We start from the raw sequence: 25911 nt of genomic DNA on the forward strand, positions 1-25911 counted from the left end.
TGTTTTGAAGACTCTTGCAAATACATATAAAGGTTATGAAGAAGGTCATGGTCCATGGTGTTGGAAAAAATTGGGATACTGCTGTAATTTATTTGTTTTCTTTTTTAAACCTATCAAATTTTTGCCACCCTTGAAATGTTCCATGTTACGATTAAAAAATATATTTGGGTAGCAAAAAGAGTAAAGTGACCAATTTTGTCATCTTTACTCCTATTAATTAGTATGTTAATCCTAAAGTAAAGTGTAAGAGAGGCAACTTGCTGAGTATGGGACCATTCAATGGGTCATGAGCAAAGGAGGCAGAATGACACCCTAGACAGCATTGACATTGTGTTCTGTGACACCTTTATTAATTAGAGTATACTGGCCTTGTCTATTGACTCATCAGAAAAGGTCTTGACTTCTGGAGCAGTAATACAAAACGAGTAATATTCAGGTTCCTCCAAAGTTATATTCCACACCATAGTGATGCTGTGTTGCTAGTGTAATTAGCAGCTGCAAACATTGTCATTTTATGTTACATGACCATGCACATATTTGGGACAAAACAAATTGTGGTAATTCATATGTGATGACACACTGCAAGTTCAAAATTTGGATGGTCTGCATGTGCACAGTAGGTGGAGGACCTGAGTACCATTCTTCATATTATAGCCTCAGACTGTCTTTGCCATATATTCTCAGTAGTATTTTGGTGGAAAGGGTAACTATGGGTGACTCCTCTTTCCCACCTAATCTTTTTTTCTCATCTCGGACTTCTCTAATGAGAGAACCTCATTCTTTCCTGTTCTGATTCTGTTCTTATAGAGGAGCTTTCATGTTTTTGAAATTTGTTCTGTGTAATTTACATATTGGAGCTGAAATAATGTCCTGTAATTGATAATAATATACTTATTTTATTACTTTTGCGCTAATTTAATTTGCAGTGACTTCTTAATCTCTTATATGAATTATGTGATCGTTTTTGTTGCCAATTTCAGTTTATCCGTTTTTGTATAATTAGAATATTGTAATTTACTTTCTTTTCCCCGTGTTTGTTTGAGTTAATGATGTCTCCTGAGAAGCATGATGTCATGTTCTTAACTGATTGGCTGAATTGGTGGGGAGGAGCTCTCTTACTGGCTGGTAGAATTTAAGCCTGGCTCTTTTCCAAATGTCTGACTCTGGGAGGCAGTTTTCTGCTGAAACATTAGCCTTTATTTATCTGGGTGGGTTTATTTCCCCTTTCATCTGCATGTGTGATTTATCGAATTTAAAATAGTCACTGTACAGATGGCATTAAAGCTGTTCCTGAAATGTGCTCCTATGAGATGATATGCTGTCTTCACTAGCATTACTGAGCCTTTTATTGAGCACCCAGTCAGCAGGTTGGCTACTCATTTGTTAAGCCCACTTCCGCTATGTAATTAACAAGTGTCTTTACTGGATATTTTCAGATTGCTGATGTTGGCTCCCATTTGCATTCATTATTTAGTTTTCCCTCAGCCTGTCTCTTTTTATTTGCCCTCCTTCCTGATCCGGCAGAGAAATCATATTGCTAATTTTGTGATACTGCAAGTTAGTGTGGTATCACTATAGCAACAGAAACAAGGAAAAAGGAGTTTCTGGGTTATGAGAGGAAAGCGCTTGTTGTTCCAAGCTCTGCATGCCAGACCTGTTTTCTATCAAATAAGGAGATAACTTCTGCCTAGAACTCACACAGAAGAGAGTAACAAGACAGTCATACTCTGTCTTTGTAGGAGTGAGAGATGCTGTCCCTTAATAGTTCACCTGCAGAGTGAAATTCACCCCTCTGCTTAAAAGCTAGCACTATGATTGTGCACCTGTAAACCATCTTTTGAGGAACGGAGTGGGGTACGGTAATACAAATAATAATGATCATCATCATAATATAAGTGATGTGATGGCTCTCTGGAGCAGTGAATTTCATCCTCCGAGAATAAAGGACCCTTATCTCAGGTGACAGAGACCTGTGTTCTTTGGAAATGAAAGATGAGAGTTCTCGTCCTGGTTCTGCTGTGTGCATGCGAGCTATACAGTAATCATCTCTTGTCTGCAGCACATGGATTTGTTACACAATCGCAGAAGACAGAAAGTATTATCAGACCCTCAGTGATTTACAGGAGACTGTATTAGAAGCAGCCACTTGATGCCTAGCAATGGGGAAGATATTTGAGAAGTAAGTACTTTACATCTAAATGGCTAAAGGGCTATTTTACATCCCCGGGCTTTCTGTTTTTATTTCAGTTATAACCAATACACTCTTAAAAACCTGAGGAATGAAACCTTTAGGAGGAAAACTGTCTGAGTGAAAAATGGTTTGTTGTTGTTGCTGAAATGGCTGATTCACCCAAGCAGCTTACACTCATATATTAAATGAAAAAAACCACAAAAATGCTATACTAGCAAAGGAAATGAAAATATGAGGCAAGTTGACTTTTCTGTGCAAGCTTTCTCTCCTATCTTTATAAAATTTTAAATAATTGCCCTTTAAAGCATTGCTAAGGAAAATATTCCAGAAAAGGCCACACTTGTAAACACTCCCGCTTTTCCTCCTCCAATTCCCAGTACTAGAGTACACAAGAAAAAAACAGTTATTTGTTGATGGTATGAATTCAATATTATATCTGTAATAATTTGATTGGACTGGCTTTGCCCTGTGCTGATGGTCTATTTATTCCAACACTATGCCTCCCCCTCCTTCTCAGGGTCTTCACCTTGGTTTCAGTCCAAATCTACAGTCCTTACTGTTTTCTCCTTATCCCATTTCTCCTTATCCCATCCCCATCGCCCCATTTACCTCTTCACTTCTCTTTTCCTTTACCTGATCGTTCTACACACACCCACCCACCCACCCACCCTGGCTGAAACTAAATAAAATAATGTAAAACACTATGCAACTAAATTGGCATTTCATTCAACTTCTGTTACATCTCTTCCCTCATCCTGTGACTGTCTTGGCTATTGAAATTGTAATCGCTTCAGGCAGGGAACATGTTTGATTTGGGTTTGTTCAGTGCCTGGCGTAATGGGGCCCCTTTCTCATTTGGCCCTTAGCAATCCATAATAAACATGATTCTTAATATTTAACATTGCTAGCTGGAATTGTCTCTGATCTTTCTTGTGAGGATTCAAGAGGGAGTACAACTATGCAGTGTTAGCAGAGCAGAACACACAGTAGCTACAATCCTGGGCACTTGGGGTGCATCTACACTGCACCTTTATCTCAAAACAAGCTATGCAGTGTGGATGTACCCTTAGTGTGCGGTACTGGGCTGCAGCATTGATCAGTCATACACACGTCACCCACTCAGGCTTTATTCCTGAATCTCTCCACTTACCTACCGTGCCAAACCGAGTCTTCCCCATCCTACCCTGCCAGTCTTTGGTAATTTGACCCCCTCTGTAGTTAAACTTACGTTGTTCATAAGCCCATCTTTACCTTCTACCTACTTTCCCATTCCTTTCTGCCTTTAATTTGTATGCCTTAAATTTGGAGCAAGGAAACTGAGTGAAACACGGTTTGTTATAGCTACCGAAACAGGCGGAATCATCCTATTTTCCACTCACCAGGCACCTTCACTCTCCTTCAGATCTCTCTGTGCATTCGGCCTCTTCCAAGAGTTCCTTCCTGGGAGAGATTTTTCAAAGGCACATGGGAGATGGACACCTAACTTTTTCCATTTGTAGTTTCATCTCCCTCCCTCCTTTGTCTTTATTGCTGTATAGACAGTGCTGGTCTGAGCCATTTGTGTGCCCTGGGCTCCGGGAGCATGGCGGTGCCCCCGAGAGTGCAGTGCATGTGCGGCCCTCCCCCCCCCCAAGGCGCTCGGCACATGCGCGGCCTCACCCTCGGGCGCGTGTCACATGCGTGGTGCAACCCCGGGTGCGTGGAGCATGCCTGGTGCCGCCCCCGCCCAGCCCAGCAGCCCCGCGTAGTGCCCCGTATAATGGGGCAACCTGGGTGGTAGCCCGTACCTTGGGCCAGCTCTGTGTACAGATAGCATCGTGTTCACACATGGCAATCTCTGCAGTAATCTGAATCCTATTGCCGCCCTTCCCCCAAAAGATCAATTTGTAAGGACAGGACAAGGAGTCGATTTCAACAACTGTTGGCACTTGAATTTCTGTGCAAATTGGGCATTATCTCCTCTGAGAGTGGGCAATTTGTCACTTTTTAATGGCATGAACAGAAAACCCTGCATGCATCAAAGTTTGATGGTTGGTGATAATATCCGTGTTTTAGAATTTCCAGAATGCATTTCACTGCAGAGTTTTGGCTTAACATTAAGGACATAGATTAATTTATTGCAAGAATGAAAGAGCTTTGGGGATGCTTACAATGAGGATTTGGTCTCGGGTGAATTGAATTAGCATTAATGATCTGCGTGGGAGGAAATATAGAGGTATAATAATGAATTCACTAACACTGAGCAGCTGCCCTTAGGAAGCATCCACTTAACTGTATGTCCCAGATGACATTTTTGCTGCCTGCAGAAGACAGTCCCATAGGCATTTCACCCATGGGATCGTCACTACCATGGCTGCGGACCTGAACTCATAGAGCACCCTCCGACTATTCATTGTAATCATATGTTGAATGTTCAAAAAAGTTTTATGGGAACATGCTAATTTACATCAAAATGGTACAAAAGAACCTTTTGCATCCTTACAATGGCTGATCAATGATTTCCATAACTTCGTGAATTTTAGAAGAAATGTTCTTCTGGTTTAAAATAGCTTTTAAAAATATTTTAGAAATTTGTAAATGTTTTTACAGAGCAGTGATGTGACCTGTTGTATTCCCTCCCTCTGGGGCATCTGCTATCGGCCATTGTCAGTAGATTGGATACTGGGCTAGATGGACCTTTGGTCTCACCCAGTATGGCTCTTCTTATGACTTGCTGGTAGTCTCACTTGCACACCAGGGCCACTGAAAGAGCCAGGAGTAGAATCCAGGCCTCTTGCTTTCCTAGTCCGGTGCCCATTCTAGTGGACCATACTGTCTAACTTACTGTCATTAATAGCACCTTCTATGCCAATGGTATGCAAACTTCTTCAATTGTGCTGCCCCTCATTACCATTAATGGAATCTGTTTGCACTCCCCACAGCAAGGCTACTTCAGCAACAAACCTGGGGGCAGAATTGGGGATGGGAAAGAAGCTGGGGTAGAGGTGAGAGGTAGTGGGGGGTGATGGTAGAGCTGGGGTAGGAGTGGAGCTGGGGTAGTGGGCAGAGTGGAACTGGGAGCGGATCTGGGCCTGAAGGCAGAGGAGGGGCTAAACAGGATAAGAGTGGAGCTGGTCTGGGGAAGAGTGAGTCTGGAAGCATAGTGCTCCCTCCCCACCCTACCTGGGGGAGGGCCTGGGTTTTGCTATCTTCTCCCTCCCCCTGAGTATTCCTCTGTGCCTCCCTAGGAGGCTGTATACCACATTTGGGGGTTCATTGCTCTGTGCATATTATAATAATGCTAGGTCCCACTGTCTGCACTAGGTCCTTACTGTACTTAGGCTCAGAAAGAACATATAGTACACAAGACAGCCCTTTCCGTAGTGATCTCAGGTTATGTCTAGACTACGTGGCTCTGTCGACGGAGCCATGTAAATTAGGGAAATGAAGTGGCGATTTAAATAATCGCCGCTTCATTTACATCAAAATGGCTGCCGTGCTGTGCCAATCAGCTGTTTGGCGGCACAGCACGGTAGTCTAGACGCTCCGCGGTCGACAAGGGAAGACCTTGTCGATCGCCCCGTTATGCCTCGTGGAATGAGGTTTACCGGGGAGGTTGAGAAGGGCTTCCCTTGTCGACTGCTGAGCGTCCTGATCACCACTTCATTTCCCTTTTTTGAGTACACTAATTTACATGGCTCCATCGACGGAGCCATGTAGTTTAGACATACCCCCACGGTTTAGGTTTATAACAAGGTGCATACAGGTGGATAAGACAGACAAATGGAGGTGTGTGGCATGCAGGCAAGATATAAATAAAATGACTGGGATCTGAAGATTGCTTAATCTTAGTCTTTGCTTAACATCTGTTCGCCAGTTAGTTTTTTATAACAGAGTTTTTTTATTTCTTTCATATTTTACTTGCAAATAGATTTCAGTTGCTTCTGTTCAATGGATAGGTGGTAGCCAAGGGTCTGTAACAGGAGAAACATCTTCCTGATTGTAGTTCTGGAATCTTAACATTCTTCCTCTTTGGTAGAGATTTCCTATTCTGCAAGGTGAATTCAAATGAAAAAATAATATTAATATATAAGAAGACCTTTTGCATGCAGAACAAATAGAATTTTAAGTTCCCTTGACTATGTGTACATAGACATTGTGTGTGCATAAAGAAGTGAACTGTACAAATTCAGCATTGGCACAATAAATGCTTCCCAGTAAATACCAGTTAGGAAGGGTTTTGTTTTGTTAAATTACACAAAGATGCTTAAGGAAAAGAAATCAGGGCCTTGAATACTGCGTACTGATATGGTGGCCTCATCTAAAAAAGAAACCTTAACACTGAAAAAAGGTCAGAAAAGGGCAACAAAAATGATTAGGGATGGCTGCCATATGAACAGAGATTAAAAAGATTGGGATTTTTTTATCTTAGAAAAGAGGAGACTAAGGGTACGTCTAGACTACATGCCTCTGTCGCCAGAGGCATGTAGATTAGGCTACCAGACATAGTAAAATGAAGTGGCGATTTAAATAATCGCCGCTTCATTTAAATTTACATGGCTGCCGCGCTGAGCCGACAAACAGCTGATCAGCTGTTTGTCGGCTCAGCGCGATAGTCTGGATGCACGGGTGTCGACATCAAAGGTATTTGTCGACCACCCAGGTCAGCCTCCTGGGATGAGGTATACCTGGGTGGTCGACAAATACCTTTGATGTCGACACCCGCGCGTCCAGACTATCGCGCTGAGCCAACAAACAGCTGATCAGCTGTTTGTCGGCTCAGCGCGGCAGCATGTAAATTTAAATGAAGCGGCGATTATTTAAATCGCCGCTTCATTTTACTATGTCTGGTAGCCTAATCTACATGCCTCTGGCGACAGAGGTATGTAGTCTAGACGTACCCTAAGGGGGGAGATATATGAGAGGTGTAAAAATAATGACTGGTGTGGAGAAAGTGAATAAGGAAAAGTTATTTGTTTGTTCCCTTAAGATAAGAAGTGGGGGTTACTGAATGAAATTAATGGGTAGCAGGTTTAAAGCAAACAAAAAGAAGTACTTCTTCATGCAACACACAGTCAACCCATAGAACTCCTTGCAGAGGTTGTTGTGAAGGCCAGGGATTTAACAGGGTTCAAACAAGAACTATACTCCCTCTCCCCCATTCATGGAGGACAGGTCCATCAATGACTATTAGCGAGGATGGGGTAGGAATGGTGCCCCTTGCCTCTGTATGTCAGAAGCTGGGAATGGGTGACAGGGGTGGGGATCACTTGATGCATGAGCATGAGGGACAGTTGATTCCCAGCTTGCATCTGGTTCCCCACTGTGCCTCTACCTTTTAAACATAGCAGAAGCCAGGCTGCTCTTACTGCATTTAAAAGGCAGAGCCACAGTGCGGCTAGCTCCTGAAGCTGGAAGCTAACCCCACAGCAGCTCTGCACTTTCCCTTCTTGTTGACTAATCAAGTAGTTGATTGAAATCCCATCAACTACTCGATTAGCTGATTAAATGAAATTTAACGTCCCTAGAAGAGAGTATGATTGTTAAAATATGAAGGAAGGAAGTAAAAATAACGTATTGCAATGTTGTAGGGTTGTACCACTGCCAGTGTGTTTCTCGTTGCCATATGCATGTTGTCTGTGACTCCGGTATGGAGATGTAGGGGAGTAACACCAGATATCGCTCCACCAGCCCCTTATCTAGTCTGCTGTGTGATAAATAATTCTGCTCAGCTTGTCAGCAGTGACAGCTGAGAGTTTTGCTTAAGTTGTTGACAGTGCTTGTATTAAACAGCCAGAGCCATACACTCCATTAAGTTTTTGTAAAATGAACTGCCTGCTACTTGCTGTTTTGCTGATAGTGGCAGTAGTTGTGAGCTAATCCCCTCCAGTTGATGGGTTGCTTGAGTGAGTGCTTTCTGTCATCCCACAGGTAGCACATCTTGTAATTTCTAGTGGGGTGGCTTCGGGGCCGAATATTAGCTGTGATAGACAAGGAATAATTCAATTCAGTGCAGACACAAATGGAGTTTACTCTAAATCTGACTGCGGCTATGCTGCTAAGTTAGAGGAACTGACCTTTTAGATATTGCAGTGAAGTTGAAAGAAAGTATATGCAGGAATTTAACACTCAAATCCTGGACATGTTCTAATAGAGTGAAATTCAATCCTGTGGAGAGGAGTGAAGACAAGGCACTCCAGACGGGTGAATTTCTCCAGGAAAGAGTTGCCACTGCAGATGGAATAAAATATAAAGCCTTGGGGGTCAGGGACTGTTGTTTCCCATTTTTTCCTAGAGCACATAGTGTGGTGGCCTCCATCTTGACTAACACACAGGGGAATGAACTGGGGACAGGCCTGCACTACATGCTTATTCCTTCCAGAATAGCTTATTTTGAAATAGCACGTCTACACTTCAAATGCCCGTTGAAGTAGACTGTTGACACTGATGAGAGCCTCAATTGCATTTAAAGCCCCCCGGAAGCACTTCAGGCAGGGCATCAGGACAGCACTCACTTCCTGGAGCTGCTTCCTGTGGCTATCCGAGGCTCGTGCTTAAAGGGCCTCCCTGTACAGCCGCGTCTCAGGCTCCTCTCCTTTGCCTTTTCACTGCCTTTTCACTGCCTGCAAAGCCTTTTCACTGCCTGCTCTGGTTGCCCAGGCAGACACCACAGCACTCCAACCAGGGAGCGGCACCTGCCACCAAGCTCTTAGACTCCACGGCGCACCTCCTGCTGCAGTTACTGTAGGCTCCCCTTGTGGCTCTGCTGGAACAGACCCCCCAGCTCATTGTGAGGCACCTCCTCACCTCTCTCCACACAGTGCTCAAGCGGCACCACCCCCCTGCCCTGCCCACCGTGCACTGCCGCATCTGGCGACCGGACACCAGTTCCGACTGGTGGGACCAGGTCATCATGGAGCGGTGGGATGACCAGGAGTGGCTCCAGATCATCTGTATGCAGAGGGATACTTTCCTGGAGCTGTGTGAGTGGCTCGCCCCTGCACTCAGGCAATGGGACACCCACATGCAACCCGCCCTCCCTCTCCAGAAGTAGATTGCCATTGATATTTGGAAGCTCACCATGCTGGACAGCTACTGCTCTGTTGGGAACCAGTTTGGCATGGGGAGATCAACCGTCGGGGCCATGGTCGTGCAAGTATGGAGCTCTTGTGCTATTGTCCGAGGAGGGTGGTGAACTGCTGGAATGGGGTTCCTGGGGGAGGAGGGATTGGTGGAGGTTCCCTCCCTGGAAGGGTTTTCAATTCCACCTGCACAAAGACCTACCAGTATAAGTAGGGGGTACGTCCTGGTGTGTGTGTGGGGGTGGGAGAGAGGGAGAGTGTGATTGGGCTCAAGAATCTCTGAGGGCCCTGGCAATCCTGTGATTCTTTGTCTCCTACAGATGGTGAGGGCCATAAACACTGTCCTGCTACACTGGCTCATTCTCCTGGGCGATGTGGACCCCACTATCGCAGGGTTTTTGCCACCATAAGCTTCCCTGACTGTGGTGGCGGGCATTGATGGCACACATATCCCCATCTGGACCCTCGACCACTGGGGCTCCGAATATATTAACCACAAGGGGTACTTTTTCAATCATGCTGCAGGCCCTCGTGGACCACCAAGGTCAGTTCAGTGTCATCAGCATCAGGTGGTTAGGGAAGGCACGTGATGGCCACATCTTTTGCAACTCCAGCCTCTTCCAGAACCTGCAAACCATTACTTTTTCCCCCCAATTGCACCATCAGGTTCAGGGAAGTGGACATGTGCATGTGCAACATGGGGGTTGCTGCCTACCCTTTGTCCCCTGGCTGATGAAGCCCTACACCTGGAACAAAGTCAGGAACATTTCAGAGCCAGGCTCAGCAGGGCATGCACGGTTGCGGAGGGCTCCTTCAGCCATCTGAAAGGGAGGTTCCGCTGCCGCCTCACCTGCCTGAACCTTGGCGAGTAGAATGTCCCCCCAAGTGGTGGCGGCCTGCTGTGTCCTCCACAATATATGCGAGAACAAGGGGGAGACGTTCCTGCCAGGGTGGGGGGCAGAGGCCAAGAAGTTGGCCTGGGCCTTTAAACAGCCACACATAGCTGCCATCTGGCAAGCCCATCAGGGGGCTGTGTGCATCCGAGAGGCCCTGAGGGACAGTTTCACACAAAGACACCAGTGATACTCTCTCCCCTGGGGCTCCCAACAAGGGGCCTCTGCATTGCCCCTCGGCCTTTCCCTTCACACCCCTCCCTTGCCCTACCCTCACTTCTCCTCTCCCCACTCCCCCTTCCTCTTCCTATGTTGGTACAATAAAGCAGATCTTTTGAAACAAGAAACTCTATTTTGTGTTTAATTGGGGGTGATTGTAACTGAGGAAAGAACCTGGGAAGGGGGAAAGCAGGGAGAAGAGAGGTTCAAGGATGGGGCCGGAAGTGGCAACTGTTTTAGGTTGTCCCACCGCCTCTTTGTGTGGGGTCCTCGATGACCACAAGGGGGATAAGAGGGAAAAGGCGGAGGGGCAAGAGCTGGAGTGAGAGCAGGAGCAGCCACTAGGTGGTCCACAGTGGCCATGTAAGCCATGCAACATGATCCGGGTCTGCTGCACGAGCTCGTGCCAGATGGTCCAGCACAGCTCCATGTCTGCCTCCAGAAACTGCTGCAGGGCATGCTGTAAGTCTTATTGGGGTCACCTTTGCCTGCGGGTCATGCAGGATCTGCAGGCTGGAGCATGAGGTCTGGGTCACACCTCACTCGCAGCTGGTCCAGCTGTTGGAAAAAAGTGTGAAGGGCAGTCATCCCAGGAGACAGGGTGCTTGAAGGCCAGCCCTCATCTCTGAGCTGACATGGAAAGGTCTCAGTTCAGACGATAGTTATGTGCTTTGAGCAGGGCTAGCTATGGCCTATCCTGCAGGGTCACAGATGTCCAAGGGAGGGAGTCTCGCTAACCCCACGTTCTGGGGACAAGCATGCATGGGAAGGTGCCAGCCAGACCAGGAGCCTGCGGGTGGGAGAGGGAAGACAGGACAGCTCCACTTCCCTCCAAGCTCTGCATGTGCCAGATCCGGCACGGGCAGTATCCCACAGGGAGAGGACTTGTACCCCTGCCTGCTGGAGGAGAGGGGGAATGGTGTTGAGGGAGGGGTGTGTGAGTGGCAGAAACCGTTTGCTTGGAGGGTGCTGCTGGGGTCCCCTCCACTTCCTCCTCATAGAATCATAGAACTGGAAGAGACCTCAGGAGACCAGGTCATCAAGTCCAGTCACCTGCCCAAGGCAGGACTAATCCCAACTAAATCAATATAGCCAGAGCTTTGTCAAGCCGAGACTTAAAAACCTCTAGGGATGGAGATTCCATTCCAGTGCTTCACCACCCTCCTGGTGAAATAGATTTTCCTAATATCCAACCTAGACCTCTCCCACTGTTTCCTGGTATTTTTCCATGGAATGGAAGATTAAACAAATTATTCCCACCCTGGGGCAATTAAGGGATGAGTGGCAATAAATGGCCATCTTCAGCTGGCTTTTGAAAACAGCCTACCAATTCTTGGAGGATACACAAAAAGCTTTTAGACCCAGGCCAGAGAAAAGGTCAATTCTGATTTTAAGGATTTTACCTGGAACAAGTACTAGGGTGAGAAATAAGATCTGTAAAAAATTTCTTTTAGAGTATTAGGCTTGGCTAGCTTGTTTAGTTTATTTTAAATTAGTAACTTGCTTTAATTTGTCTTTCACTGGCAATCGCTTAAATCCTTCTTGTTATACTAAATACAAACACTTTTGTTAATGATAAAACCCAGTGTAAATAATTGCTACCTGAGGGGGGTTAGCAACAGCTGTGTATACTTTCTTTCATTGATAAAGAGACTGAACTTATGAGCTTTCTCTGTATAAAACTGTTGTACAGTGTAAGGATTTATGTGGGATTCGGTCCCTTTTGCGTGTGTCTGGACAGTGGCGCTATTTCAGGATACTTTTGGTATCCTGAAATAGCATTTTCTGTGTCATGACAGTGTGCCCGTTATTTAGAAATAGCTTTCAAAATAACAGGTGCACTATTCCGGCATCCCTGTAAACCTCATTCCATGAGGATTAAGGGATGTTTTGCAATAGCACTCTCGTTTGAAATTAATTCAAACTAAGCTACACAATGTGCATAACTCAAATTGCATCACTTATTTCATGTTAAAAATGCAGTGTACATGCACCTTTTGAGGGCTGTGCTCCTGGATACTGTCAAGTACCTGTAACGGAGCCTTCCTAAAGCTGTTATCAGTGTCTGTGTTACTTTGCTATGGGGGTTGTTACACCAACTCTGTGCCTTTGCTGGGGGAGACCACGAGTTCTGACCCAGCAGGACATGGGTGGGGGTGCTGCAAAGGTCAGGTGGATTGCTAAATGGTATGATTGGCATATCGATTTACTGTCTCAAGAGCACCTCTGCGATCCAGCCCACACACATCATGGGTTATGTCTTTAAATATGCGTGAGAGAATTCTGCGAAATGGAAGCATGGATACATCCTTTCCAATTGACCTCTATCTGCTGCCATTGTCCTCGGGAGGCATTTCTGAAGATGTAGGTGCAGAGTTACTTTAAAGACAGCAAATTCAGGAACACCTATTTGCATGACAGAGAACTAATTGCAGTAGACAAATCTTGATTAGTTGAACTGAAAGATACGTTCATGAATGTCACATTTGCAGTCCTTGTAGTAAAATTAATTAAAAGTCTGGTGTTTTAATGCTTTATTAAATATACTAAGACATACAATGTTACAGTCGTACTGGTAGATTTTAGTCCAAATTACTGAAAACAGGAATTCTGCCATTGCTGGCAATCTTAGTAGTGGTCACAGACTGAATTGTGATGGAGTCCATGGAACTACCCTGTCTCTTTGGAGGTTGCAGCTGAAGGTATTGATGGTGTCCTGTCAGAAAACCTGAACTGCTGCTGCTTCTAAATTTGTTTCTGGGTAACTAAGACAGGGAGTCAGTGTGTTTTTTAACAGGTATTCTAGACACCAGTATGGATGCACTGTGTGACCTTCTACAAGTCATTTAACCTGCCTTAATTTACCCATCTGTAAAAGGGGGATAATATTTACCTGCCTCACAGGATACTGAGAGATTTAATTTAATGTTTGCAAAGTGCTTGGATGTCCTTGATTGAAAGGTACCACACAAATGTGAAGTCAACAGTACTCATAGAGCTGAAACATTCTGCAGTGTTTTGAAATATTTCCTCAAAACATCCAAACACAAAACCAGAGTTAAAGTTTTAGAATATTGTTTTTCCTTGATAAACATGTACAACTCCTGTTGTGAGTTTAGCCACACCATCCATGGCAATATTTCCCATTCAATACAGTAGAACAGCAAGGGTGTGATGTTAAATAACATAAGAGCTAAAGGAATGTGACACAGCAGTTGAAGTTGGAATTGAAACTTAGATATTTGCATTTCTTTAATTCAGATTGAACCTCTCTAGTCCAGAATATTCTGGTCTGGCAAAATCCATAGTCTGGCACAATTTTAGTTAGCTGGATGTCCATTTATCATGGATGTGGCTAAGTTTCACACGGTCCTATAAAGTTTGTTCACAACCACCAGTCCTGGCTCTCTGTGTTCTGTGTTTTTATTTAGTTCTAATTTACCATTGTCTTCTAAGAGTCAAGTAAGCAGAAGAAGTGTTGGTAATGTGGATAGACAATACTGACTTCCTATGATTCAGCAAATTCTCTGGTTTAAGACTGATCAGGTCCCAAGGGTGTCGGACTAGAGAGGTTCAACCTGTAGTATAATTCATTTACCATTTACTTTGCTATATAAAATCATTCACAGTGGAAATATGTCACATCACTGTGCTGTATGGATCATTCACATAGTCGCCTGTAATGGTTCCTTCACAGTCTTCAGATGCTGCTGTAGCTAAGGGGTTTCCTGTTTTACCATCAAAAACCTTCTTTTCAGAGATTTGTAACTGAGCCATAAAAGTTTATTCATGCCTGGATTGAATCTCGGCATGAAATGTCTCCCCCTAGATGAATATATAATTTTATTATAACATTTGGTTTAACTCTGTTTGACTGACACTTCTTTTCCCCACTCCTGTGATTGAAAGATGGAATTCGGCAGCCTGTTAGTATGCTATGTAGAATTATGGAGTGTATCTGAGATCATGTTTTACTTGTTTGCTCCCCTAAAATTTTAAGAGCTATGAAAGCAATTTATATAGTTCTTAATGCAAAGAAAAGGCACATCCTGAGTCTTCAAAAAGAACTGTCCTGATATATATAGTTGCTCCATTGGGACCTGGAAAGAAGGGAGAACCATAGCCAGGCAAGTGACCTAAGAAATGCATTTATGTAATTTAGAGATGACTTGATTGAGCGATTGAAAATAGGATTATACTGTGATAGGTCAAAGCCCGCAAAAAATTGTTCAGGAAACCAATCTGGCTTGATGCTCAGTTGATCTTTTCAAAATCCTTATACTGGAATAGTTGATTCCCCTTTCTTGTATAGGAATAGCTACACAGGTAAACACACAGTTATACACGTGTAACTACCTCTACTCTAGTGAGGATGCGTTGCTTTAGCTCCACCAATGGAATTCTAAAACAGTACCACTTTCAAATAGACAGAGCTTTCAATGAATAAAAGAAAGATCAGGCATCCCTGGGAGGGATCATTTACAGAGGTTGTGGCCATATTTCAAAACAGATGTAAGCTCCAGTCCTGGTCTGTACTCCATGCGGGTGGAGGTTTTCACCAGTATGGTGGCTTGTTAAGACTGTGGCTTTAGATCTAGAGGAGAAAAAATAAACAACCAAATACTGGTAGATGCCTGAGTCCTTTTCTTCCCCGGAAATGTAATGCGTTCTGTGTATTGCTTTATAGTAAAATATCTTCTCTTGAAATGCTCAGTGCAGGTTTGTCTTTTATTCAGAAATTGGTGGCCTCACCTCTCTCCTTTTTTTCTTTTTTTTTTTGTTGTTGTTAATTTTGATTTTCCCCTATTTCTGTTGAAGTAGCTTCAAATGCCAAATTTTTTTTCTTCCATACCGAGACAACAACCTCCCTGGAGTGTCTGTTTTAGTAATAAGCCCGTAAAACAGGGATGGCTAATGGAAATACTGGCAGACCCTTAAACTACAGAGATGCAAGCCTACATCTCTCTAATTAAAGCTTTGATTAGAAATAAGAGATGCTTTTGGCTTTCAATTTCAAACCGTGAAATGAAGGGCTATGAATTTGTCCCATTTTTGGCAAGGAGTGGATTTCAGCAACAGTATAAGCATTTTGACCTTGGCAACAGAGATGTTGTTTAAAAAGTGTTCTGTAAGAAAACTGTAATGGTACTTCCCTATAGAGTGTTTGATCCCAGCTTGTAGCTGTTTCAACACATTATTACCTTGATTGTCTTTTACAATTGCCATTTTTGGGTTCTGCTTTTTAATTCTGTTATAGCGGTGACTTGTATTGTTTTTTTGAAAACAAGAATTGTAGTAGCTCTCTGCCCAGAGCTATGAAACAATAGGATGATTATGTCTTTCATTCTAAAAAGAGCCAGTGACCGCTTGAAATATAGACAAGAGTTAAAAAATTAGTTTCAGCAGCTAGAGCTCTGCCCGTGAGCCTTCCAGTCAATTGTTGTGGTTTGACAACATTTTCTTCTGTTTAGAAAAATGGTTTTCCATTCCCTAATGTATGAAAGCATCAACAGTGGAACAAACAACGGGGAAACTAACCAGTTAGGAACCTGACTCCTGATTTTTAAAGGCTTGCGATTGCATTTAATCTTCAGTCATGTCCCCAAAAACATGAAATTCATTTAAAGGGGAAAATATTTTGGATGCCTTTTATTTTTCTTCTGTTTGCAATGAAAGCTGAAACTCATATAATCACATGACTCCAGAAAGAGAGATTTTAAGAAAAATATTAAATATTGTAAGACTTGTGATTTTATCACTAGAGTTGGCCATGCAGACAGCTTTGTGCCTTTATTAGCATTTTGTGTCAGCTGAAAATGCTGAGAAAAATCTTGTCCTTCTAGCCTCTTCACTTATGATAATCATAGGTGTCATAACAAAAAATGAGATGAATTTTAAACTGACATTGTCCCTTTAACCTGTTAGTCACATATATTAACTGTTTGCCCTAATGACCTGACAGAGGAAGATGTTGTACCCTGCAATGTTGTCTTATTTTTAATATTGTCTTATTTTTATAAAGCCAATTAATTCCTGTGCACTTCCTTAAATTATCCCGGAAAAAAAATTGCTAGGGTTTGTCAGCTCAGGACAGCAATAGCAGCAGCAATAGCAAGCCTGGCTAAGTAACATTTAATTACTGTCATTAGCCTTAATGTGGTTTTCAGAGGTTGTTGGGGAGGAAAGGTATCTTTCCTCAACCTCCAGGTATCTACAATAGAGCTACTAGAATCACAGCTCCGGGTCTCCTGTGGAGAAGAGCCCTTGCTGCTCCCACTTTCAGATAGTAGGTAGGGAGCCACCACTCTTCTCAAGACTTCAGTAAGTTACTTACCTTTGGCTCTTCATCATGACCCCATTTCCATGTAAGCAACATGCAAACTCTCCCTAGTGTCTAAGGCATGCTGAGGTGATAGAGAAATCGGATTCTCTCCTGGCCCATGCGTTGTTGCCTCAAGTGCTTGGGGGCCATGTCCAACTTCAGACCAGCTGCTGTGTGTGTTGCAGCCAGCAACTCATACTACCCAGGAGTGCACACTGGACCTCTGTACAGCAGCATTAAAATGCATCCCAGAGCCAGTTTTCCCAGGCCTGCCCTGTGGTTTCCTACCCTGACTGGCAGGATTCCCAGAATTTCTGCGAATACCCCCTGCACCTCCTCACGTTACTTGCAGGCTCTAGCCATAGCTGTGCACTGTTCTTTGCCTATTTTTAGGAATGCAACAAAAGAATAATTTGTTGTAGGTATTTTCCACCCCAAAACACAAACCATAAGACCTCCTCTCTCCAGCGGACATGATGGCTTTGCTTGGCATTCATGGTCCACTCCCTTCCAACTTTAAGATTTCTGTATCCAACACCAGCTTTTCTAATCATGAATCAGGTCAGTGCCACTGTCTTGTCCTGAACCCAAATATTGAGAGGCAAAGTTCTTGTCAGTCTTCCTTCTGCCTTGGAGAGAAGATTTTTGACACATTGTTTTATTCAGCCCTTTTTTTCTAGGCAGACTGAACTGAAGGATGCAGGAGTTTGTTTTATACTGTCTACTTAGGAAAACATGATTGCCGAATCATACAGTGGTTGCATAGACAGCAGCTTTGACAAATAGTAGTAAATCTGGAAGAGAGATGCATATTGTGTTCCAAGTTTTTCTTGCTCCCAGGCACCTACGGTTCAAAACCTCAGTAAGCTTTTGCAGCAGTTGGAGGCCTCCAGCAGTTGACACAACCAGCTGAGTTCTAAGTGTCCTTCGTTTCTTTTTTTTTTTTTTTTAAAGATTGTGATGCTAAGAGGATTTGTTGACTAAAGAGAGAACTTTATTGCACGTCTTTCCTCAAATAAGAAAGAAAAAGGGACTCAATGGAAAAGACATGTTATTTGTTCGAAGATTAGAGTGATTACCACAGGGCCTGCCCCCATTATATCAGGGTTAAGACACATTATCCGCCGCTGTTTTTAACTATACTCTTTATTATATCACGTACAAAGTCTATCCCTTGAATTAGAAGTTCAATAGCAGTGGAATGAATGAAGGTGGAAAAGGTTTAATTTTAAGGCAGAGTTTGGCCCGCTGTGTTTGTGAAAATGCTTGGATTTGTCTACACTACGTTACATTTGTACAAACTCTATTCTATGCAGATAAATGTACCTTTTATGTATTATAAGTAATTGTTTACATATATGGACTTCTTGACTTCAGTGAAATTATTCTAAATTCTCATCATTGTTTCTAAGCAGAATTTTCACGTGGAGTACTAGAGCTGGTCTAACAGTTTGAACGCTAGTGTTGAAACCAGCATTGTGAGTTCTAAACCCAGCTTTGACACAAAGTGTAGTATTCCATCATATATTTGAGAGAGTTTGTGTGTCTGTCTGCCTGTCTGTCCTAAAACTCCTCCTAAACAGTAAGAGCTAGTACCACCAAATTCAGTATGCAGCGTTCTCTTATCATAACTTAACTTAAAGCAAGGTGAGGGTTTGGTTGTGCCAGGAAATAGGATGTTCCTGAAATGGTATTGCTTGAGACAATCACCAGGCAGGTGAAAAATTCCTTCTCCCCCTGTCCAGGACTCCTGTCCCAGCCCAGAGCCTCTTACCTCCATGTGTCCCCCGATTTATAGAGGAAAATTGCTGGCTGTTCTCCTTTTTAAGAAAGTGAGGGGAAAGTGCATTTGGCTCCATTCCTCACTCTGGCTGTGGGAATCCAGGGGGAAACTGGACCTGAGCCTGGACCTGGACCTGCCCCAACCAAGGGTCAGACACACCTCCCCTGGCTGTGCCCGTTGGAGCTGCTGCAGCCATGGAAAGTCGCTTCTCACCTTGCCCCAAACTGCTGCAGTGAGAGAAGAATGGAATTGTCCTCTTTCCCCTGAGCAGCCTTCATACTGAACCCCTTGTCCCCACCCCCACCCCACAGGAATGATTTAAATAATTGAATCATTCTTCAATGATGACAATAAATGAAGAAAAACAAAATTAATTGAGTTAAGGACCTGACAAACATCAGGTTAATCTTCTAGTTTATTAATAAAAATCTGATCCTTAGCTCTCATAAACCAGCATAGCTCCGTGGACTTTACTAGAGCTATGCTGATTTAATTGGAGGATTTTATAGAGTTTTAATACATTTAAGTAACCTGTTCTGCATCCTATGAATTACGGTTTATTTTCATGTCTGTACTTCTGTAGCTTGACTGTATAAAAATATACTTTAAAAATATGAAACGTTTAAAATTAACACATATATGTGGACATACTCTGAGGCAAGATCCAGCCAGCCTCGTTGTTTTATCCATCCTGAGCAGCAATTCTTGTCCTCTCCCCTACCACCTGAGGCCCCACCTCTTCCGCTACCGCTTCAAATGTTTTTGAAGCGCCCCCCCCCTTCAAAAATTATTGGCCATCCTTGCTCTGAGGCCTGTTAAACCATACAGTTATCTCCTATAGAGGTTTTGCTGTATTTTACACTGTATTCTAGGTGAAGACACATTTGCATCGGGAGGATTGCAATAAATCTTTATTTACATTTTTTTCATGACAGTGGCTGTTTTAAAATTTTAGAGTGTGTACTTGATTCCCTGCCTCTCACAGTTTTGCAAATCTTGTGTTTGGGCACTTCTCTTTTATTAAACTGCATGTATTAGACACAGTCTGATTATCGCATAACAGTTCTAGAGGAAAAATATTTATATCATGTGTGTATAACTGTGGTCATTATCAAAGATTCCTCTTAGTTGCATGAATTCTTTATATGATGTCAGCTATAAATAAGTAGCATGCAAATCTATTGCTGTTTTTTAAATCCTGGAAAATGAATAGCGACTGTGTGATGGGGAGTCTATTATAACAGAATTAACACATGGAAATAAGTTTTCTTTTTTTTTTGTGGCAAGAGTATGGTTTCTGTTATGCATGATCATCTAGCTTGCCCTTTATACTTTCTTCTTTCCTTACTACTATGTTAATAAAACATGTATGTATCATTATAAGTTTCCAATGTTGCTGTCACTTTCTCCATCTGAAAGAAGTGATGCGCTGTATAACACAACAACAAAAATTGAGGCCTGATCCAAAGCCCAGTGAAATCAATAGAAAGGCATCATCTTGATTTCATCTGTTGGATGAGACCCTTGAAACTCACCGAGAGGCAATATGTAAGGATGGGATTTTTGAAATAAACAAAGTGAATCAGGCTTTCAGTTCCCATTGATTTCTTGTGGGAATCTCCCTTAGATGCATTTGAGAATACCATCCTACTTCAGGACAGAATTTTCCACAAAGAGTTGGGAAATATTGAACAAATATTAATTTTCATTAACATCATCAGATCTTGAAACCTCAGGCCCGGTCTACACTAGGCCCTTAGTCCATAATTAGCCCCCAAGGTCAATTTTCTAAGCTATGCGTCCACATTACCAAGTCCATTATTCCCGAATAAGGGGCTGCGGAATTCAAAATCTGTAGTCCTGCTTTTCACGAGAATTAATGCTATTCCTGAACTCATAAGTCTGAAATAACATTAGTGTAGACATGCTGCTAATTCGAACTAACTGGCCTCCAGGAGGCCTCCCACAGCTCCCCATAGTGTTTCCTGGGGCTCTGAGTCCGAGGCAGGCTCTGTTAATGTGGATGTTCTACCTCGGACTAAATTCGATTCTTTCCCATAGTGAGGACACAAATTCCAAAAAATCAGGTGCCAAGAAGTCAAACTTAGTAAATTTAAAATAATTTAAAATAATTGCCTAGTGTAGACATGGCCTCAGTATCTATTAATGCCCCTCCAGTTCTCCTCCAAAAAGAGAAACACACAAAACAAAACAAAAAGATTATTCCTTCTTGTTCGCAAACATAGGTTTGAACTAATAGCCAAATACAGGTAGGGATGGAATTCCTTCCTCTGTGGTATGTTGACAAGAGACTTCTGATTAACAGCTTGCCTCTGGAGCTCTAAACAGGAATCACCATAGATGATGTGCATGTGATGTGGGCATATCCCACCTGATAGATTTACTTTTATTGCAGAAGGATATGCATTGCTTATTTGGGCCTGTTCATTTCTGTACATAGAACTAAAAATGCTGAAAACCACGCTGTGCTCAAAATCATGCTGGAAGCATTTGTTTAAAAACAGAAGGGAAAGAAAGCACTTTAAGCTACATTTTTGCACTTTAACTTTCCAATGATCAGCCAGATTTTAGAAAGGTAAAAGCTTTACTTTTGGGATGACCTTATGTGGTAAATTGCAACCTTCAGCAGATTTTAGATGGCTTTGTTATTAATCCCATGAGACACTGAAACAGTCTTAACTACATTGCACAAATTGTGCCATTTTAGTATATGCAAAGATATGTGTATGTGGCCTTCATCTAGAACTCCCTTCTTGACACCCTGATATATTCAGATACCTCTCAGTATATGTTGAGTTTGCATCATCCCAACCTCCTGAACTCTGTGGCTGAAAACAATAAAACTATTACTTATATTTTAACCGGGTCTGGTAATTATGCTATTCTTGGTGATTCAGAAAGATTGTGGGAGGGTTTTAATGTTGACTTTCATTAGCTGTGAGCCTATTTTCAAGTTTAAGTTTGTGTGTGTGTGTAATTATGCAATTATAGATTTGTAATTATAGGGAGGGTAAAGGCAAGAAAAATGTCTGTTTCTTTCATTTACCTAATGATCTGTATCACACAATAGGAACAAAAAAAAATATGGATCTGAGTTTTTTTTAACCTTCTTGTATCTTAGAGAGCATTGACAGTGATGCATCTTTCACTTCAAATAGTTATCCATCACTACCAGACAGGTTGTATATGAGATGATAAATAATACACAGGTAGAACAGCAGAAAACAGATTTTAATGCATTGTGCATGAACTGTTACTGTTTCAGGAAACCGTTACCAAGCGCTGCATTATTTAGGGGGAAGTAATCTACAGCACTTTTTCAAAAGCCTGTTGTTTTGGGCCCTGCTCCAGGTATGACTGAGGTCAAATTTATTTCTAGCAAGGAGCTGATTTTCATCTGCTCTATTTATTTTAAAAATATAAAAATCTAAACCTTCTTCAGAAGTTTAATTCCTCAGTGGTCAACGATGAAACAGTTTGTACTTACCATTCTTGACAAGCCAGAAAACAGGGTTGATTATCTCTAAAAGGAGCTCTAGAGAGGAACACTAAAAGATGTCCTCTCATCCTCACAGATGGAGATGTTCAACTTTTGCTTTCAGTTAAGGAAAGTCCTGCATCACTTCGTGAATAGCTCACAGCATAGGTGACGTGAAACCTTTTACTTTTGGATGAGCAATTTAAATCCAACCTACATCATTAGAGCCTGAAAGTTATTTCTCTGGAAGCCTAAGTATAATGGAACAAAAAACAGGATACAATTTTTTTTTTAATTGTATCCTTTGGTATATATATGTGACAACCACAGGACATACCACACTAATACCAACGCTGGTATCTTCCCTTGCAACAAACCCCGTTGCCAGCTTTGTCCACATATTCACTCTGCTGATACCTTTATTGGACCTAACCAAGTGAGTTATAAGATCAAGAACACATATTCCTGCGCATCCAGAAATATAATTTATGCTATCATGTGCCGAAAGTGTCCGTCTGCTTTGTACATTGGACAAACGTCTCAGACACTTCGCCAAAGGATCAATGACAACAAAACAGATATTAGACAGGATCACAAAGAAAAAACAGTTTCTTGCCATTTCAACCAGAAAGGACACTGTCTCAACGACTTAATTACCTGCATCCTGCTTTAGAAGCCTTTTAAATCTGCACTTGAAAGGGAATCCTCTGAACTGTCATTCATGCTAAAATTCGACACTCTACGTGTCGGTCTCAACAAAGACACTAACTATCTTACCCATTACAAAGATAGCTTCCCCAATTATCACCTCTAATACCATTAGCTCACAGACATTTACCTTCTCCCTGCCCCCGCATTCCCCTTCTGTTCTGAAATGTGATTTGTCCTTTTCATGTGTGTTCATTTTTTTAATTGTATCCTTTGGTATATATGGTTGTGACTATTTTCTTCCACTGTTTGATCTGAGGAAGTGGGTCTGGGAACTTGTAGGTAAGCTCAGAGAACTTGTAGGTAAGGTCCCATGGGAAGCAAGACTGAAGGGAAAAACAACTGAGGAGAGTTGGAAGTATTTCAAAGGGACGTTGTTAAGGGCCCAAAAGCAAACAATTCCGCTGTGTAGGAAAGATAGAAAATATGGCAAAAGACCAGCTTGGCTTAACAAGGAGATCTTGCATGATCTCAAAATAAAAAAGGAGTCATATAAAAAATGGAAACTAGGACAACTAACAAAGGATGAATATAAGCAAGCAACACGGGAATGCAGGGGCAAGATTAGAAAGGCAAAGGCACAAAATGAGATCAAACTAGCTACAGGCATAAAGGGAAACAAGAAGACCTTTTATAAATACATTAAAAGCAAGAGGAAGACCAAGGACAGGGTAGGCCCACTGCTTAGTGAGGAGGGAGAAGCAGTAACAGGAAACTTGGAAATGGCGGAGATGCTCAATGACTTCTTTGTTTCGGTCTTCACCGAGAAGTCCGGAGGTGTGCCTAACGTAGTGAATACAAGCAGAGAGAGGGTAAGTTTAGAAGATAGGATACACAAAGAACAAGTTAAAAATCACTTAGGAAAGTTAGATGTCAGCAAGTCACCAGGTCCTGATGAAATGCATCCCAGGATACTCAAGGAGCTGATAGAGGAGGTATCTGAGCCTTTAGCTATGATCTTTGAAAAATCATGGCAGACAGGGGAGATTCCAGAAGACTGGAAAAGGGCAAATATTGTGCCCATCTATAAAAAGGGGAATAAGAACAACCCAGGAAATTATAGACCGGTCAGTTTAACGTCTGTCCCAGGGAAGATAATGGAGCAGGTAATTAAGGAAATCATATGCAAACACTTGGAAAGTAATAAAGTGATAGGGAATAGCCAGCATGGGTTTGTGAAGAACAAGTCATGCCAAACTAATCTGATAGCTTTCTTTGATAAGATAACGAGCCTTGTGGATAAGGGAGAAGTGGTGGATGTCATATACCTAGACTTTAGTAAGGCATTTGATACGGTCTCGCATGATATTCTTATTGATAAACTAGGCAAATATAACTTAGATAGGGCCACGATAACGTGGGTGCATAATTGGCTGGATAACCATAGTCAGAGAGTGGTTGTTAACGGTTCTAAATCCTGCTGGAAAGGGATAACAAGTGGAGTTCGTCAAGGGTCTGTTTTGGGACCCGTACTATTCAATATCTTCATCAATGATGTAGATATTGGGATAGAGAGTACGCTTATTAAGTTTGCAGATGATACCAAACTGGGTGGGGTTGCGACTTCTTTGGAGGATAGGGACATAATTCAAAATGACCTTAGCAAGTTAGAGAAATGGTCAGAGGTTAACAGGATGAGGTTTAATAAAGAGAAATGCAAAGTGCTCCACTTAGGAAGGAACAATCAGTTCCATACATAAAAGATGGGAAGCGACTGTCTAGGAAGGAGCATGGCGGAAAGGGATCTAGGGGTCATAGTGGACCACAAGTTGAATATGAGTCAACAGTGTGATGCTGTTGCAAAAAAAGCAAATATGATTCTAGGTTGTATCAACAGGTGTGTTGTAAGCAAAACTCGTGAAGTCATTCTGCCGCTCTACTCTGCACTAGTTAGGCCTCAGCTGGAGTACTGTGTCCAGTTCTGGGCGCCACATTTCAAGAAAGATGTGGAGAAATTGGAAAGGGTACAGAGAAGAGCGACAAGAATGATTAAAGGTTTAGAGAACATGACCTATGAAGCCAGGCTTCATGAACTGGGCTTGTTTAGTTTGGAAAAAAGAAGATTAAGGGGGGACATGATAGCGGTTTTCAAATATCTAAAAGGGTGTCACAAGGAGGAAGGAGAAAATTTGTTCCTCTTGGTTTCTGAGGACAGGACAAGGAGTAATGGGCTTAAAGTGCAGCAGGGGAGGTTTAGATTGGACATTAGGAAAAAATTCCTAACTGTCAGGGTGGTCAAATATTGGAATAAATTGCCAAGGGAGGTGGTGGAATCTCCCTCTCTGGAGATATTTAAGAACAGGTTAGATAGACATCTGTCAGGGATGGTGTAGACGGAGCTTGGTCCTGCCTTGAGGGCGGGGGGCTGGACTCGATGACCTCTCGAGGTCCCTTCCAGTCCTATGATTCTATGATTCTATGATCATCTAATAAACCATCTTGTTAGTCTTTAAAGTGCTACATAGTCCTGTATTTTGTTTTAGGTATAATGGGTGAGTGATTTAATTCTAATTGCTGGTAAACTATTGCTTCCCTCACCAAACCTGTTATCAAAGGTGGCATAATTATTGGTAAACATAGCAGAGAAGAAGAGAAATGTATTGTTTTGGGCGGCCGAGCTACTTTCTCAGATCTAGAACTGGTCCTTCCACATAAAGATCTTTGTGGAGATACCTTGCCCTTTAGACATCTGTGCTTTTTTCAGTCTTTAGTTAGACCATTTAATCCCTGACTCCATCAAGATACTGAACATTCCCACAAACTTAAATGTGAGCTGAAGGCAGTTGGTACCTCACCAGATCAAGACCTTAGTCTGCAATTTACTCATCAACAACTAAATTAGAAAAAGAGACAGTATAAACTTACCGAGACCATTGCCTATCCTGAAAGTCTGGTTAATTCGCTTTGTAATTTCTCGGAATCGCTACGCAGTAGTGTAACTGGGGCAACTAATCTTCACCCATGCCAACTACAGGCACCCACTTCAGCAACACACACATTCTTATTTCAAATATTAGCATAAAAGTGCCTGATCATTCTGACTGCATGCAGAATCATGGTGCAAACCACTCAAGAAGCAAAACGAAACTAGGAAGAGAGGTTTGCTTTTAATAAAAAAATTTAAGTTCCCCAGATTGAAACTAAAAGTTTGGTTTGGCCTGAAACAATTTTTTGGTGGGAGGGGAGACGTCATTAAGGAAACAGATTTTCATTTCAGCTCAATCAAAAAAAAATG

At 42.5% G+C, this 25911-nt stretch overlaps 1 protein-coding gene across 12 annotated transcripts in view; it reads left to right on the forward strand.

The window, feature by feature from the left end:
- Window positions 1-25911, forward strand: part of NAALADL2 (N-acetylated alpha-linked acidic dipeptidase like 2) — a 978641-nt gene that overhangs the window by 113374 nt on the left and 839356 nt on the right. Inside the window, exon 2 of one of the 12 annotated variants that reach the window (XM_075937995.1) lies at window positions 2060-2179. The exons of the other annotated variants lie outside the window; for them this stretch is intronic. The gene's annotated coding sequence lies outside the window, so the exon portion shown is untranslated. The remainder of the gene's footprint in view (window positions 1-2059; window positions 2180-25911) is intronic. 12 annotated transcript variants of the gene reach the window in all.

Source organism: Pelodiscus sinensis, chromosome 10 (genome assembly GCF_049634645.1).
Source record: "Pelodiscus sinensis isolate JC-2024 chromosome 10, ASM4963464v1, whole genome shotgun sequence".
In the NCBI taxonomy this organism is placed as follows: Eukaryota; Metazoa; Chordata; order Testudines; family Trionychidae; genus Pelodiscus; species Pelodiscus sinensis.